At 36.8% G+C, this 14,433-nt stretch overlaps 1 protein-coding gene across 2 annotated transcripts in view; it reads left to right on the forward strand.

Moving 5' to 3' along the window:
* prkcaa (protein kinase C, alpha, a) overlaps positions 1-14,433 on the forward strand; it is a 68,151-nt gene that overhangs the window by 8,691 nt on the left and 45,027 nt on the right. The gene's annotated exons all lie outside the window — the stretch shown is intronic.

Raw genomic sequence — 14,433 nt, forward strand, 5'->3', positions numbered from 1 at the left:
ATCGCCAACATAGTGGTGGAAGAGCTTGAAAGGACCCTTAATTGGATCATTAAGGGCCTAGCAGATGTCTAATTGCTTTGCAGTGAAAAAAAATAGAATCATACTTTGTGTTGCTGGAAATTCCACATCTGCCCAGACAATTTATGTTTTCAACCCTGCTGTGTTCATGGAGTCCCTTGATATGCATTTTCCCCTTTTGCTGTTTTGAAGGCTATGTTAACTTAACGCAAAGGTGGTTTGTCAGAGGTCAGTGTATGCAGCAGATGTTAGCAAGCATAACAAACCTCTGTGGAAAAGATTTGACCTGGATTTGCATGTTGTTGTGAGGCTAATGCACAAGGGAAAAAAATCTTTGAGCTCATGCTCTAAGCGGCACCTCCGAAAGGTGTACCTTTTAGAGGTGCGCCCTGCTTTTGGTTAGGATCAGAATGCTTTTAAAAGTGAGAGGGCTCACTTAATCCCTGGCGAGGTGCAGCACTGAACATTACCAAGGATTAGTGTGGGATACTGTCTGAATGCATTAGAGTTGTATTAGATAGCTCTGTGATGGAGCAAAGACTAATGCACCAGACTCCGAATTACAGTGTAATCTACATTTAATTGCCCGCAGTTTTGATGTGATAATGGTATTATCTAACGCAGGAGCACTAAGAAAAACAACAGGCGGTGCAAATGGAACAGATACAGTCAGGTATAGATTCGGGCCATTATACAGACTGTTGACCTGAAGAGATGATTTAGACCTCCATCATTACAGCTTGAGAGGTTAGCAACAGTAAAATGTCATCCTTGGGCTGTCTCTCTGTTCCTTTTTGTAGTCATTGCAAAACCTGAACAATCACAGACTTCTAAATGGTGAATGTGATGCCTTTTTTTTGTCCTCTATGGCCTTGCTGACTTTCTTATTCACTGTCCCCCACACAAAATGATAGAGCCAAGCACAGAAATCCCATTATTTAGAATGTTGACATTTTCAAGTTCATGGTGTCCCGATTTTGACTTAAATCATTAAAACCATAATACAATGCTAAGGGAGTTTCCTAAATTCTTTCAGATTTTTTGTTTTTAATATACACAATTACATTTGAACTGATATGAGGGCGGAAAGGTGAAAATGATAACAATAAAACACTCATAATTGCATAAATGAACATATCAGAACAGAGAAAGTGTCTGTGTGACTAGAGTATGTTTTTCAATTATGTTCAGACAAAATTGAAAGGTTAACTTTGAGCCAGTGGTTTATCCTGCCAGACTGTAGCAAAGCACACAAATACGCATAAAATAAATAACTCCAAATGCCGACTTAATTCTGCTCTGGTTTGCAAAGTGCTTTTTAATCCAAGACAAAAGATTTAATTGACCTTAAACTCATAAATTAAAAAAAAATATATATATATAATCCCACAATGTTATTACACAGCGGAAGAGCGTTTACATTGTTCTGTTCAGCTGCTCACAATTCTGAGGTTGACGGTTTGAATCTCACCTCCTGCCTCCTGTGTTGTTTACATGTTCTCCTTGCGCCTGGATTGGGTTTCTCTGGTTTCTCCGGCTTCCTTTCACATTGAGGACTCTATCATAACTCTCATTTAGGACTGAGATATTTGTGTGTGTGTGTGGGGCTTTATCACTAGGCATTCGTGTACATATATCATGGTTATTATAGTTACTGAAAACCTTTTGGAAAAAATTTAAATAAAAATGCTTAAAAAAATGAAAACTAGTTGAACGTAAATGTTTGTAAAATTAAAACTGTATGATTATTGCAAAAGTGTCCTCTGTTTTCATTGAGTTTTTGTGTTTCATTTTAAATGTATTGTATCTTTTGGTATTGCTGGGGTCAAGAAATTTTTTACAATACTTTTTTTTTTTTACCTTTCACTTGAAAAACTCCATATATAAAAACACTAGTAAAAAATGAACTCAAAGAAAGAATTTGCTCAAGATAAAAGCTAATCATAATGACCTAAGATACTATAAAAATTAATTAAAAGAAATAGATTTTAAGAAAAACAAAAGTCATAACAAAATAAAAACAAAGTCTAATGAAAAATTAAAGCTATTATAAACCCGTGGTATTTTGCCCTTCACAAAGACAAGCCCTAAAATGACTTTTGTTCAAACACTGTATGACTGTTTAATCCCTATATTAAATTCCCATTTGTGAGGATTAAAACAAAATGAGTGGATTCTTGTGACCTAATAACATAGGTTATTTAGATGGCGCAGTAATATGCCCACCGCATTAAATGAAAATACTTTGCTTGTTTCCTCACTTACGCTCAACTGACAAATCCCATCTTTTAACATTATCTGCCACACAAGTAAGTAGGAAATGAAACTAACTGCCAACATAATGGAATTTACAGCACACATCTAACACCACCTTTCAAAACTATCTTTCGATCACAAGTGACAAGAATATGATCGTGTTCAACTTTTTGGGAGTGTAAAACCATAACTACTGTGAAAGCACTTTACAGAAGCAAAACATAATTTCATTCATTCAACAGTGATTTCACATAGTTTGATGTCCAGTGTGTAAGTGTGTAGCGTACACAACATTTACGTATTGCACTTATCAAAGAATGTTAGGAAAAACATTTTTGGCAAAATGCTCAACATTGTATTTGATATAACCGACTGGCGACAAGCCCAGGATGCATTTCAGTTCTTTCCCAAGGTCATCTGGGATTGGCTACAGTTTACCTGCAACTGGAATGAGGATAAGCAATATGAAAAATGCATGGATGGATAGATCACTATAAGGCCTAGGTTATTAGAAATAAAATGCTAAAATTACATTCCCCCCTTGATTTGGATCCACCCCAAAATGTAATGGCCCACTCTTGAGCTAAAAACCTGGCAGACACAAATCACTGACATCATATTACCTTTATTGAGCTCAAGCTTTATTGAGATTATCCTCCCATTGCCTCATCTGACAGGGAAATATTAAATATACATATTTTTTTGATAGAAAAAAAGTTGATTTTGTCACTATCGAGTCATTGTTTTATTACATGAGTTAATTGAACAATTATATAACATTTTGCATTAAAATGCACTACAAGACTTATATCACAAGAGGTAGTGATGTTGTACTCATTTTTTTTTAAACTGGTTCAGATACTGGTTCTATAATTCTTTTCCGAAGTAAAAGCAGATGTGTGCAAATGTCTCATTTTTATTAAACGCAAAAGACAATTAAAACGTCTTCTTGCGCAAATTAATCATTCCCGATGAGAGGTTGAAACAGACAAGTTGGACAATTTTAAGCTAAACAATGGCTCCAAATAACTACTCATTTCTTAAAATAGTTGCCAATTAATTTTATAATCGATTAGTTGTCAATCATCCGATGCATTTCGACACCTCTAATACAAACACATTCTGAGTGTCTTTACAGTGTTGTACATGCTGTCTCTTTTCTTCCAACACTCTGCTCTTTCATGCTCCAGCTTTGCTCAGATTTATTGTTTCAATAGTAAGGTTTGCTTTTATTGTATTTCCTTATTAAACTAGCGAGGGAACTAGCGGGCAAGAATTTTATTGCCCTTTTGTTCCATCTTGACTGTGCTCCAGTACATGAAGCAAAGTTTCATAAAGGGTGAGTTTTTAATTTTTTTTTTTTTTTTTGTTAAAGGTCTTTGGGAATGTTTTGTGAAAGTTTATACTGTCTTCTTAAGTTGACTATTTAAACAGTTCTTTTAGTCAGGGAAGATTATTTGACTTGCTTTATATGTTTTGGCTACTTCCTTCAGGTCCATCATTGCTTGTTTTCAGGGCGAAGCCAAAACCAAATACACTAAAATGTCATACAAAGTCTTCCTGGAGATATGGTAGCTGTCCTATTCGAGATAGTTTTCCATTTTCACTTCTTGTACTTATAATGCTCTACTGTTAATCAATAACAACAAATAAAACACATTATGAGAGTAAGGAGCAGTGTATATATTCTCAGGTTGTCAAATAAACATTTTTTTTATTTTTATAAATGTGATGGCTAAGGACCAGCAACCGCAAAGCTTATTTGTCAAAACAAACATTTCGTCTGCTGCTCAGCCTGGAGGCAACATCTTGAGCAGGGGTGCTTGTGAATGTTCCTTTTGTTTATATCTAGTACTTGCTGATATGTTCATATGATACGGACATTTCCTTTCCTTTTCAGTTTCGGCAAGTAACAAATGAGTGAATTCTATTTGAATGCTACATGAGAAACAAACAATTCGGAGTGTAAATTTTGTGTGCCTGCTCAGGTTTCCGACATGACACATCGTGAAATTACATGTAACAAATTCCTTTCCTCTAACTACCTCTTTACTTTTCACAAACGTTTATTTCTTCGCCAGACTGTGTTACATTGAGCTGCAGCATCAGCGATTACACTCTACGTACAGTAAACACCAAACACACATTCATCTTAGTAGCTCCTGCAGCTAATGACTATCGACTTTGCAGTCGCAAATGTGCTGGCCACAGTCTCCCTCTGACTCGCTTGTGAAGACCTTTGACAAACTCGGCCGTACCGTTATTTTCGTTGCAGCTCATGAGATTGGCTTCTTTTTTTCGTATCTGCCTTAGGGGACATACTATGTGATTGGCAGGTAATGTAAAAAAAACAAATAGCATTTTTCCCCTTGTAGTCCAAGAAAATACATTTAGGGTGTGAACTTTGCTTTGGATAGCAATGGTGTCTATTTTGTGTGTTCTCTGATGTAGCTGGCATAAAGGTCACTTGTACATTGGCAAATACATTGCATTTGTTCAGTGCTGTACTTCTGCATTGTATAATGATTGGAAAAGAAAGAAAATGGTTTGAGGGGAACATTAAAAAAATATAATCAATTGCAGCATATTGGTTCTTCTTGGATTTTCTGGCCCAGAATTTCATTCGGTTTCATTCGACGTCTATTGAAATGCATTGGGGGAAAAAACTGTATTTAAGAAAATAAAACAAACCAAATACTGATAAAAGGACAAAAAAAGAAAACACATGTATAAATATGTAAAAAAATATGTAAAAATACTGGGGCATAGAAATCAGACTGACTGAATTTGTTTTTACTCTACGTACCATTTTTAATAATAGTTAAAAAACAAGTTGCAAGCATCATGTGGAGTTCTTGCTCACATAATCAAGTGAAGATAACATAGAAAACGGCAAATCACCGTCAGCAAGAAGCAGTAGACGTGAGAGAGTATTGCCAGACAAGGCCATTTCTAGCCAGGTCATCCGTCTCCTTCTCACTGAACTGTAATTTTAGCCACGTCACCCTCATCTAGTAGCTGCTCCTTCCTCCATCTCCTGCTGCCCACTTTGACCACCATCACGGCACTTTTGTGTGACTTCTTAGAAACTTGATAGGTTCGAAGTCATGGTTCCAGGCAACAAACCTATCAATGCTTTTGTTAAATGTGCTTTGGGAACACTAAGTGGCTTTCTCAAAACAGCTCTCACAAAGTTGAATTGGATGTGGAATTGGAGCACTGAATGTTACAATAAAAGGTGCACGCATCATTGAAAAGGAAAAACAAGTTCTGTCAGCGGCCAGTGGCGTATTCGTTACATCGACGGTAGGTGAAAATTTACTTCATTCTGATATGTACATTTTGCTTGTTCAATAGATCTAATTAGAGAAATTTCAGACATGGTTGAAAATAATAATAATAGCTTAAATTGATATAGGCACTAAATCGAGAATTAACCAATTGTGTAACTCCATTCCGAGAAGTGTGTCCCAATATTTATGTCCATGTAATATCTCACTGATGAGATCCCAATTACATTTCCAATGATTTGTTAATACCGTAGTTTTCAGACCATACGTCACACTTTTTTTTTCCAGTTTGTCTCATCTAGCAACTTAGAATATATTCAGGTGCGACTAGTATATAATAAAATTTGAATTTAATCCTGAACCCAAAATCCTTATTCCTTTATTGTCAGCGAATGACAAGATTAAGTACAATGTGTAAAATGCAAACAGTCAAGAGGCACAATGGCCTTGTTTCTCAAACATGAGGTCATCAGTAGCAAACGTGCATACAGATCCAAACAACATACTATCTGTCCTGTCTGGTATATTGCACTGCAGTTTCACACTAATGGAGATCACCAATGTAAAGATAGAAAACTGTTGCAAAACTTTCCATCCTTGTATTTTTTTTTTAACCAGTTGTACTGTTACAGATTAACTTGACATTTCACTATTGTACTTTTAATATCAGCCAAACACCACCCATTTCCTGATGTATAATCAGCCAGCATCGTCTAAACAGCATTTTCCCCTTTCCTGCTCTTGCTGGATTGGTTGTTATTTTGTGAGACGGGAGGTTGTCAGACGATATTGCCATAGGAGTGAGAAGCCAGCGCTACTTCCTAACAGATAAGGAGGAAAAACATGACACACGATCATGCACACGTACACTCATAGTTGTTCAGTGTGTTTTAAGTGGGCGAGTACTGATACCAAGTATTGGTAGTAGGCTGATACAGGCCCTATTTCAAGGTATCGAGGAGTTTTTAAAGCTCTGGTTGCGTATTGGCATGTAAACGTGCACTTGGTCAGTTGTGTTATTCAGAATTTGTGACAAATGTGCTGCCAGATTAGCAGAAGATTTAGACGGTGTGAAAAGCGCAAATGAGGGAGTTATATAAATAGTGGTGTAGAGATTTCATTTAGCATGCACACATCTGCACAAATTTGACTTCGTAATTAAAGTTTTGGGCATAGCCTCCCTCCCACCCATCTCCTGCTCCTTTCACTGTCAGTGTACCTACCCACAGGGGTTTTTACATTTTTATCTCTTTTCCTCATTTGTCATGTCTTAGTTAATTTTCTTCTGTCTTCCTGTAATTTTGCACCATGCTTAATCTATGAAGTCTCCCATTCTAGTTTTTTTTTTTTCTTTTACCTCAACAAAATGTAACTTGTAAATTTAGTTTTAGATATGCTCAGCTCATTTACAAAGATGCGGACAAGCACAATATAAAAAAAAACTATGGATGGATGTTTTCAAACACAGTTCAGCAATATTAACGACAATGACTTAACAATCAGCTAAAAATAATCAACATCATTTATCATTAGTTTTGGCGCGTTGCACTAATGGCATACTAGCCTGCCTAGTGAGAAAAAAAGTGTACCTTCCCCCCCACCCCCCTCCTTCCTCCATTCCCTTACTTCATCAACACCCACATTATCACAAGATTAGTGAGCACCTCGTCGCTATTATTAGTCGGACATTTATGAGTAGACACTAATCATCACTGTCTGACTACCTTGAATTATATATTGCGTATTAATTTTTCACAAAGGCAGCCTGACCCCCATTTATTCTGAATTTGTTTTTTAACTTTTTGGGGGGGGGGCATGTGAATGGCTGAATTCACACCAAGTGTGGCCTTTATACTGTATGTGATGCAGGCTGTCTGCAAATAAAAGACTGTGTAAATAAGAATTCACAACTATGATTGGGCATTCCTCAATCAGCTTTATTTCTTTAAATATTATTTTGAATGGATTGGAGGTTCTCTCTTTTCATGTTCAGAACTCCTGTTTTGATTCCAGTTGTGCATTGAGCAGAGTAATGCTAGTCAGCGGAGTTGTGTCATCGTAGAAGTTTACATGGATGCATGGATGTTTCACATTTGACATTTGGGGCAACTGACTGAACTGCACAAGCACTCTACTGGTTACAGCCAAGTACTGTTCTCCATTTTACCTCAGCTACTTCACCCACTATGACATTTCCATGCACAATTTCTCAACATCATGGATAAGAATGTTATTTGTCAAGGTCAAGGCTGTCCTTCTAACACACAAGTAAAATGGTCTCCGAGCTGCGAGAAGAGAAAACACGATCAGACGTATTGTAAGTCGAAAGAAATATCTACAATTCCTTCAAACGTGGAGAAAAAAAATATAATCCTTACTTGTTAATCATGATAGTGAGGATTTAAATGAGCGCTCATTACATCCAGACCCTGAAGCTTTCACGCCTTATTCAGCACCCTGGCACCAGTCGACAGAAATAAAGCATTGCAGGCTTTCTGGAGGTGTCACAAGTAATAAAAAACCAGAATGCTGCCAATGAGCAAAGTATTTTTCTCCAAAATGGACCATCAGTTTTAGATTTATTAGGCCCTGTCATAGAATGTAATTCATAACATAACTAAGAGCCAAGGACATAATCAACACTTGGCATCTTTGGCTCCATTTGCAGCAATAACTCAATGGAAACGATCTACTGTACATACTTAGTGAGATGCTGGCCCTGTGACCTACAAAGACGTTAACTTATGGAAATTCATTTTTTAGTTTGCCTTATTTTGCAGCTTATGTGAGCTGTTATGTTACAAGAGAGTGACACATTTTTTGGTCATGTGTGTTTGTTTCATAAGAAGAGCATATAAAAAGCTAGCGAGTTATGGCTTGTAAGAACTCATTTATTTATTGATTTATTGAGCAATGACAATGCGCATAAACATTTCTGCAAGTGCGCCACAGTTTGCCAACAGGCTATTTTCCTTTTGTAGTCAAAGCATGTCGCCAAAGCATGTTCAGCTATTTAATGAATGGGACAAAGGAGTCAAACACAAATACAAAATGAAAACACTCACAAGGAGCATGACGAGGACACTCGCGCTGGAGGAACAATGTGCACGTGCCCTTCATCTCATCCATGAATACCTCAGTGTTTGCATGACTTTTTGCACACTTTATATAAGGAATGTTTTTCTTTACATTCTCTTTGATTATATTTATGATTAAAAAGAACAGTGAGACATCAATATCACAACCTTTCACTCCCATTTCCAAAATCTGCACCACTGAGTGGTGTATGAGCATCATGTGCATCATATTGTATGAATAATGAAATGTCATTGGTCCTACACCATTCCATTTATAGCATTATATCTAATGCAATAAGAAGAAGAATTCACAGGAGGAGGTCTCAATCAGTACCTCTTGGACATCCAAATCAAACATCTTATTATTAGAAATGGCTGCTCTCCCTCCACTACAAAAATAGATTAGTCGTCAATGTTTTATTGAGACCTGTTGATGCAAAATCATTGGATGATTTATGTGACTCATTGATCCCATTTTGAGCACAAGTGTGACACAGAAAGGTCTGTTTATGGAGATATCCCTCAGTGTCAGTCGATTATTGATGAGGATGACAATTGGGTCATTCATCAACATACCATGTGGGTCTGTTAATGGTTGAATTGCATGTCTTGGAGATGTCTGAGGAATGGCAAGCATGAAGAGCAAAACATTATACTTAAATGGTCTTGTGTAAATGTTACACACACTGACCATAGCCAGCAACCCAGAGCAACAACTGCACATTCATTATGCAACTTTTTTGTCTGACTCCAAAGGGTTTTCAGAAATTGTCTTTGACAGGCAGTAAAATGGCCTAACACAGACGTAAACAAGAATAGATACCTCCACACAAAACAAATAACAGCCAAGTTTTGGAAAATGGATTGGAAAATGTAAGTTCTTGCCTCAAGGCACAATAAGTGTATCTTGCAGAGAGTCTACTGGCCTTGCTCTGGATTATCTCTCCCTTCTTGGAATCCTATTAAGTCTATCCCGGATCACTGACGCTCTGGTTAAACCAGATTGAACTTGCTTGGGTGCTGACCAATTAGAAACGAAATCTTTTTTGAAATCTTCTTGCAGAAACTAGATTTTCACTTTTGATAAAAACCGGTTGTACATCTTCACTTCAAATGTATGGTTAACAATTTAATGCTCTTCCAATACGACCACCAAACATGACCATTATTTGATTGGTCAAAGTCAAATAAAAGCATTGGTGCCATTTAATTGCTGAGGTTCATCTGCTTTAGCTCTTGACTGAAAATGTTCATTGGCGTACAACAACTGAGTGGTTGTAAAACACAAATATCCTTCTAGGCTTTTGGAGCTTCCCTCTCGAGAGAACAAATGTTCTCACCAGTGTTCTCTTCAATGACCATCACAGGGCCTGTAACGAGACAAATCCATAGTGACTGCTATTTTTTTCTACTGCTGGGTTAGATGGTCCGTAATGATTTTTATCTCCTTACATCCAAGCTGCTTTCATTCTTTTAGATTGTAAACGCTCCTATCGACTGGTTTGAAAATGTCAACACAGGTAATTGGTTAATGATTATCTTTTTCTCAAAGTATTCCATATATTTTGTGCATGAACCATTTTGGGCTTATTACACATAGATTCGTTATTTATTTACTTTTTGGCTAGAGTAAAAGTTGCATTCAAAACAATAGGTTTAATTGTGAGAACAGTTTAAGGCAATGTGTAATTGACTATAAGTGAAGGTATTTTGTACATAAAACAAACTTTGCTGAATGAAATGATCTCATATCCTTTCCCCCCCAAGGTTTTCAACTTGCAATAACATTGGTGACTTGAATATTTTAGAAATATTATTGTCATATGAAACATTCAGTGTTCTCTTTTTGTTATTCATTGTAAATATTTAAACACAGCTTTAATTACTTCTTTTTTTTTTACAACCCTGCTTCTCCTATTCACCCAGAGCGCTACAAAATATGTACATTAGATTGATATTATGTATGAGATGATCCTACATTATAAAATGGTGAGTGTTTAACAGTAAAACAATCAAATGTGCTCATAATAAAGCAACTGCTAAAAGCACATTGAAAGGGTTACATTGTTTGTTTAGAGTCTGCGTAGTTGGTTTTATACTAGTGAATACAGCTGCTTCAGGAATTTTGTTTATCTTTTCTATCTTTGGAAGAGGCAAGTTCCTGTTCATAAATCAGTTATATTATGCTTCCTTGGGCTATTAAATGAATGTTTATAGGGGTTATTGTATAAACGTAAGGCTTTACAAGAATGCACAATTGAACTGTTGATACAATGGCAGCCAGCCTCAAAAAATGTGTTTGATGAATTAGTGCTAGTGTGCACATATAATATTTTCATTCCCATGTTATTAGTGTGTTTGTGATGCTTAAATATGAACAACTAATATTTCTTGTTGCTCAAAAGTGCACTAGATGAAGTCGAAAGCCAGAAAAATCTGGACTGCAAACAACCGAAAACATGGCCTGGAGCACATACTATTATTTTGTGTTTTTAAAGTCAATGGTGCTATATTACCGCTGCCATTCCCAGATCAGCAACCATGTTTCAGTGCAATAACATGGCCTTGGGTTCATTGTAAGGCAGCCTCCTTGGTTTCCTACAGTAATTTCATTATATGACTTGTTGTCTTGGAAACTATGCTTGCTTTCTTCCAGTTTGCCTTTTTAGCATTTAGTTTTTCAAACATTGTTAAAGTTTGGTTTAAATACACTGTGGACTGTTATTCTTACTAAATCTTTTAGTTCATCACCGCCAAACTGTTCTCTCTGTGTTATTGAATCACTTGGTTGTTCTCAAGGTTTAATATATCAGTAATTAAAATTTTAACGTCACAAAGCTTATTTAATTCTCTCTCTCTCTCTTTCTCTCTCTCTCTCTCTCTCTCTCTCTCTCTCTCTCTCTCTCTCTCTCTCTCTCTCTCTCTCTCTCTCTCTCTCTCTCTCTCTCTCTCTCTCTCTCTCTGGCTTTTAATATGTCAATGTAAATGTAAATATGGGTGTGTGTATGTATCCATATCAAAGTGGTGGGTCATGGAATCATTGTTTTGGATCATTTTTATTTTTACTCCATGGCAAAGCTTCAGGAAATTGAACCCTTGACTTGTAGGAGTGGTGATCTCAGAGGAGGGTGGTCTCATGTGTATTATAGTCAAAATCAATAACTATTGATTTTCAAACTGTCATTCAACTCTCACCCGCTTTATAATGAATTGTGCCTGGAGGAAAAAAATGTTTTGTCACAGGGAACTACCTCAGGATCCCTGAACAAACCTGTTACTACAACTTCTGTAATACAGAAAATGTTCTCTTGCGAGTTGCAACCTTACATTTCAAAAGAATCAATTTTTTTTTTTTAAATTTCCAATTGTAGTAGTCTTCCCAACTTTCCCCTGTTTGTGAGCCACTGGCTGTTTTCATCAAATTCAGATATAGATGTCTGTGAAAAGCAAGTCGAACCTCTGGGGACAAAATCCTTTTAGATACTGGGATTGGCAACCCGTGGCTCCGGAGCCACATGAGGCTCTTTGATCCCTCTGACTCTCTGTGACTTTCGAAAGTAATAAATAATAAGTATTGAATTTCAAATGATTTTTCTTTTACTCATTTGGCACGCCACTTAGTACACACAATAAAATGATAATGGAACACTGATGCAGACTGCATTTTTTTTGTTTTAGGTTCACTGCCCTTTGGGTTTCATTTGAAGAATATGAGGACTCAAATAAATGTTGACAATTTTATTTGGAAGTACCAAGTCTGTTTTTTAGAGTTTAACACGTTTTCATTACAAAAATAAATACAAGGGTAAGCTAAACTACAAATTAAAAACAACAGCAAAAACAAAGATATTGTCTAACTTCGAGACCATTTATTGATATGTAAATGTTTATTTATATGAAAATATATGAACCCAACCGGTCATCCTGTGTGGCCTGTTGTGATGTCACTGAGATGCATAATGTGTCAGGTTTGTGGCTTGGTGCTGGTGTGATTGATTACCCAATGGTTTTGTGTTGATAATTGACTTTGCTGACCAAGAGCTCTGAGGGGGCACCAGAGGGTAGTCTGGGTCAACTTGTGGTGGTGTAATACGCCTGTGTGGAACTGCATTGATTTTCTGTCATTAATGGCAACATTCACTTTCTTTAGTGACCATTGCCCTTTACATAGGGGTAATGTTGTCAACAACAGCACACTTCATTATTTGAAACTGCTAATTTATGAAGGATGCTCCTTGTGAAAGTTTTCATAAGCTCTGCACAGGCAAAGAATTACACATCCAAATGGCAAATATCTGCAAATGCTGGCATAAAGATGAGGAAAACAAAACTTGCAGTCAGAAGCGTTTCATGCAGTGCCAGCTTCTTGTGTCAAACGTTTGGATTTATCTTTTGCAAGGCCATATTGCATTCCAATTTTATTCTGAAAACGAATACAAGTAAAAAACACCTGTTTGAAGTAGAAATATGTGCTGTGTGGGACACACTTTCACCCACACAGCTCTACTGTGAAAGTATACCTTATGTAGAGTGTGTGCGACACGCTGTGAAACATATGGCTGCATTTTCTAATATGCCTCCAAAATATGTTAAATGTACAGGACGTATTTATCACAGAATGGTAGCTGTGCAGCTCCGTGGTGATACAGTGTTTAGTCTTTTCTCCAAAGAAGACCTCAGTGGGAAGAGAAGTACAGGTGAAGGTTTAATGGGCTCTTATGAAACAAAGAGACTTTTTTCCCCCAACACTTTGAACTGTGCAAGTGTGGAATAAAAATCTGCCAAGCTTCTTTGAAAAGGCATTGGAGGACAAATGGAACAGAAACCACTAATGCAGTCTAATCTACTCAGGCTTACTCATTGCTAAGTGAAGACCGTAGAAACCACCAGTCCGATGATTTTATGCCATGAAGCAAGTGTCGATCTGGCAAACATCAAGTGAGAGTTTAGCCGTTTGGTGAGAAGCAAGGATGTTCTAACATGCTGTACAAAATGAAAATATAGACAGCCTGTTCTAAGAAGGAGTCAGGATTATTATTATTTTTTTTTACAAAAAGCCATTAACTGTGATTTGTACAAAAATATAGTTGGTATATATTTTTTTAGAATCGTTTTTATGTCATTAAAAAATGATAAGAATATGCTGAAATGCCATTACAGTAAATTCATGGTTAGCAAGTCTAACACTGACAGTCAAGAGGACCAGAGTTCAATTCTTAGCTCAGGCCTTCCCATGTGCAGTCAGGATTGGCATTTAAATAAATCCCTTTATTGATTGTAGGAGATGTTAACAACTATTAGTTAATTATTTATATTTGGAGGTTGAAAACTCTCTGAATTTCAGGATTCCTGCTTCCATGTTTCTGTCGTACTGAGTACGAAAATGAGGTTGCCTCGCCTTGTTGCCGCCAAGAAGTGCACTCATAAGCATCAAGTCCTCAATTATACCCATCATTCCAATATTTTCTAATTTGTTTTAAAACAGAAGACATTTCCAAATGACATTTTCTATAGTATTACACTAGCACATCTAGTGTTATTGCTTGGTCTCTTTGGAGGTTAACGCTGTACTGCTTGCATTTCCTTCAGTCTGCTTTGCTGCTGCCTTTTTTTAAAAATTTATTTGCACTGAGCCTGTGCTGGCCCAGTGACACCCGCGTTATCCCAATGTGTGTCCAACTGAGAATCTGCTGTCGACCGATTTCAGTGACCTCATCACTCTTTGACAGCCAGACTCTGAGCTCCAAGTGTATGTGGGTGCACATATGTCAATTTGTTCAAGGATATGCGTG

Source organism: Syngnathus acus, chromosome 1 (genome assembly GCF_901709675.1).
Source record: "Syngnathus acus chromosome 1, fSynAcu1.2, whole genome shotgun sequence".
Lineage (NCBI taxonomy): Eukaryota > Metazoa > Chordata > Actinopteri > Syngnathiformes > Syngnathidae > Syngnathus > Syngnathus acus.